The following is a 4729-nucleotide window of genomic DNA, read 5'->3' on the forward strand; positions in this document are numbered from 1 at the left end:
TTCCAAATATAGTAACTTATTGAAATTGCAAAATGATGAATGGCTCAGGATATTCTGCATTGTATTTTTTCTGTGGTTATTATGGTACTCCATTAGGACAATCTTAGTACCACTGTTGAAATCTCTGAATTTTGTCCAGGTTAAGCCAGCACGTATACATCTTCAGTTATACCCAGATGTTCACACAACCTATGTTGTTGCTCGCTTCCTGGCCTCTTTATTAAGGCTGCGGGAGAAGTTTGATACAGGTTTCAGTCAGGCCTGATTCGTCTTTTATAATGTACTTTATCATTGCTACGAGATTTTATGTGACTGACCTGTGTATTGCTGTGGTACCCAACTTTTTTACGTAATGCACTTTATTGTGGTTTGTTTCTGAATTGCCTGGATTGTTTACATATTTGCCTAATGCCCAAGTTAATACTTGTGTAACAATATATCTGTAAGAGACATTAGTTAGTGATAGATTCCTTACCTTAGAATATCTCCAGGTGTCAGACTTGATCCGGAAAGCTTTCGTCAGCACTACCCCTGCACATCGATAAGCGCCGTCGTACGGCTCCGCGTGCGTCGTTGGCGTCGTATTCTCTGAGATTACGTCACTGGAGCTACCTAGACGCACCCAAACACGCTAAAATCAGTTCTGTACACAACTTTCCACGACAGGAACGCCGAGCCAGGTAAGATACTGACCACTGGTGCATAGAAACTAGGGCCCGAAAGGATGACCTTAACATTAGAAATCAGTTCACAGAACAGGGAGGATGGGTGGGGCGGTAAGGAATCTATCACTAACTAATGTCTCTTACAAATATATTGTTACACAAGTAGTAACTTGTGCATCTGAAAGAGACACGTTAGTGATAGATTCCTTACCTTAGAATAGATACCCCAGCAATTCCAACCCCGGTGGTGGGTCTGCGAATAAGATTACACCAGAAAGTCATGGAGAACAGAACGGCTAAAGAAGCCGTCCCTCCGGACCTGACTGTCAAGGCAATAATGCTTTGTAAAAGTGTGCAGTGAAGCCCACATGGCAGCCTGACAGTTGTCTTGCAGGGGGACATCACGTCCCAATGCCGTAGTGGCTGCTGTTGCCCTGGTAGAATGAGCACGCAGCCCCACCGGAGGTTCCTTTTTAGCCATAGAATAACAGGCCTTGATACACGAGACAACACAGCGGGAGATAGTCCTCTTGTGAACAGCCCAGCCTTTCTTGGCGCCTGCGTAGCCAAGAAAGAGCTGGTCATTCACCCGGAATGCTTGTTTGCGATTCAGGTTAAAGGAGAGTGTGCGTTTTGGATCCAGATGGTGGAGCCTCTCTTCCTCTCTGGAAGGATACAGAGGAGGAAAGAAAGTGAGCAAGGTGATAGTCTGCCCAATGTGGAAGGCAGTGACAACCTTTGGCAAGAAGGAAGGACGAGTGCGAAGCACAACCTTGTCCTGATGAACTGACAGAAAAGGAGGCTTACAAGAAAGAGCCCGAAGCTCACTCACTCTCCTGGCAGAGGTGATAGCCACCAGGAAGGCAGTTTTCAAAGTCAGAAGATGTAAAGGACAATTGTGAAGCGGCTCAAAGGGAGCGCACATGAGATAAGTCAAAACAAGATTCAAGTCCCACAGAGTCATTATGAAAGGAACAGGAGGGAACATATGTGTAATGCCTTTTGAGAATCTCTGTACAACAGGGGACTTTAAAAGAGAAGGCTGATCTGGAAGCCTCAGAGAGGCTGAAATGGCCCAAAGGTAGCCCTTGACAGTGCCCAGAGCAGAAACCTGCCGGGCCAGAGAAAGAAGGAACAAAAGGACCTCAGACAAGGTAGCTGCTGCTGCGAGAGCGCTTCGCGCGTTTTTGCAGTAAAACTGCTGTTTTAAAAAGGCTTATTTATAATTTCTGCTGGCTTTGGTCATTTTGACCCTTTTTTAAATCCCCCCTTACCTGCACCATAATTTTGTGCCCCTCACCGCCGTTTGGGCGGGTCTGGTCCTGGGGTGGGTGCCCTGCTCGTTTTTGGTGGCCATCTTGGAGTGGGGTGAGTGGAGTGAGGCATTTCCATCTGCTAGCGCTTGTTTGCGCATGTGACGCCTGGGAACACCTACTTAAGGCGAGTCCCTCTTGTTCTCAGCCCCTGACAAGGTAGCTGCTGCTGCGAGAGCGCTTCGCGCGTTTTTGCAGTAAAACTGCTGTTTTAAAAAGGCTTATTTATAATTTCTGCTGGCTTTGGTCATTTTGACCCTTTTTTAAATCCCCCCTTACCTGCACCATAATTTTGTGCCCCTCACCGCCGTTTGGGCGGGTCTGGTCCTGGGGTGGGTGCCCTGCTCGTTTTTGGTGGCCATCTTGGAGTGGGGTGAGTGGAGTGAGGCATTTCCATCTGCTAGCGCTTGTTTGCGCATGTGACGCCTGGGAACACCTACTTAAGGCGAGTCCCTCTTGTTCTCAGCCCCTGACAAGGTAGCTGCTGCTGCGAGAGCGCTTCGCGCGTTTTTGCAGTAAAACTGCTGTTTTAAAAAGGCTTATTTATAATTTCTGCTGGCTTTGGTCATTTTGACCCTTTTTTAAATCCCCCCTTACCTGCACCATAATTTTGTGCCCCTCACCGCCGTTTGGGCGGGTCTGGTCCTGGGGTGGGTGCCCTGCTCGTTTTTGGTGGCCATCTTGGAGTGGGGTGAGTGGAGTGAGGAATTTCCATCTGCTAGCGCTTGTTTGCGCATGTGACGCCTGGGAACACCTACTTAAGGCGAGTCCCTCTTGTTCTCAGCCCCTGACAAGGTAGCTGCTGCTGCGAGAGCGCTTCGCGCGTTTTTGCAGTAAAACTGCTGTTTTAAAAAGGCTTATTTATAATTTCTGCTGGCTTTGGTCATTTTGACCCTTTTTTAAATCCCCCCTTACCTGCACCATAATTTTGTGCCCCTCACCGCCGTTTGGGCGGGTCTGGTCCTGGGGTGGGTGCCCTGCTCGTTTTTGGTGGCCATCTTGGAGTGGGGTGAGTGGAGTGAGGCATTTCCATCTGCTAGCGCTTGTTTGCGCATGTGACGCCTGGGAACACCTACTTAATGCTCCTCCCCTAGCGCAGCGGGATCGCGCAGCGGGCGTGTCCTCGCGTGGCCGGAGTCGTGCCAGAGTCCTGCCCGTCTGCGCCCGTCCGCGCTCGGTTGCGCTGGTTTCGCGGTGGCCTTAACATCAGGTACATCATTAATTATGCTTACGTACACCAGGGAAACTCTCCTGGCGATTAACAATTGCCTGCCTCCTTGCGCTGGAGCCCGTGTTGACCCTTTGTGTGGCCCCCACCATTGTGCTTGTGGTGGTTGGCTACTCAAAGCACCATCTTGCTTGGGGTCCAGTATAGTGCAGCCTGCCATAAGCAGCAACGTCTCTCCGCGACATCTCACCATCTGGAATTTGAACGTAAGATCGGCGGTCAAGCATTATCAGGATATTGCTGATCTTATGGACAATGACCCCCCTGACATCTTCTGTCTGACAGAGATATGGCTGCAGGATACCGATTCTACTGTATTGAATTTGGCGCTCCCCGCGGAGTATTCCATCTACACGCTCAACCGCTCTTCGAGAGGGGGTGGAGTCGCTCTTGCAGTTAAATCTTGTTATCCTTGCGCCTGGAGAGTGCAGAACATCACGGGATGCGAGAGCGCCCTGTTCAAGGTTGCAGTTACATCGCATTTTACCATGTCAGGATTGCTTATTTATCGCCCACCTGGTAGTTCCGTGAAATTTAGGGAGGCTCTTCCCGAGGCAGTTAGTTCACTAGCAGTAGGGTCTGCCAATTTTTCTATCATTGGAGACTTGAATCTCCATTTTGACACTCTGTGTCTTTCTTCAGTAGGAGGGATGGTGGCGGATCTCGAGGCCCTTCAACTGTTCCAGCTGGTCTCGGACCCCACTCATAAGGGTGGCCACATTCTGGACCCCTTTTTCTCCAACTTAGAGGGGGCTACAGTGGCCCCCCCTCTCCCCCTGACCTGGTCAGACCACTCGCTCGTGACTATCTACTGTCCTCTTATAGAAGCCCCACTTAAGGCGCCACTGCGAGCTATGCCCAGACGGCGCTGGAGCAAACTTAAGGCGGAAGATCTCCATCGCCTTCTCACTGATGATCCTCTGGGTGCAGTGGAGAACGTGGAATCTGGTTATGACCATTTCTGCGGATGGGTAACCAGAGCCCTCGACTCCCTTATCCCGATGGTTTCCAGTAAGTGTGGCCTCCGCGCCCCCAGCCCCTGGTATGATGGCAATCTGAGGGCTCTAAAAAGTGTCTGTAGACGTGCAGAGAGAGACTGGAGGAAGAGGTATGACAGCAGCAAAAAAAACCTGTATATGGCTGCGGTTAAGTCCTATCACCGCGCGGTCTGTAGAACCCGGGCGGCATATTACGCTCTGGAGTTTCGCAGCAGTGGGAATCCTGTTAAAACCATCTTTAAGGCCCTTAAAGACCTTGTGGCTAGGAAGCCTGCCGGCAATTCCATCAGCTCCAATACCCACTGTGAAGCGCTGGCGGCTTTCTTCCTGGAGAAGGTCCAGACCATCTATAGGGCCTTCCCCACCACTGCACAAACCAGTACGGGGCCACCCATCCAGCAGGATCAGGTGGTGCTAGATTCTCTCCCCTGTCTCTCTTTGGAGTCTTACACAGCATTGGCCCTTCGAGTCAAGTCTGGGTCGCCGGTTGACCCGCTCAAGCCACCAATGTTCAGAGACCAGACT

The sequence above is a fragment of the Lissotriton helveticus genome, chromosome 9 (assembly GCF_964261635.1).
Source record: "Lissotriton helveticus chromosome 9, aLisHel1.1, whole genome shotgun sequence".
In the NCBI taxonomy this organism is placed as follows: Eukaryota; Metazoa; Chordata; class Amphibia; order Caudata; family Salamandridae; genus Lissotriton; species Lissotriton helveticus.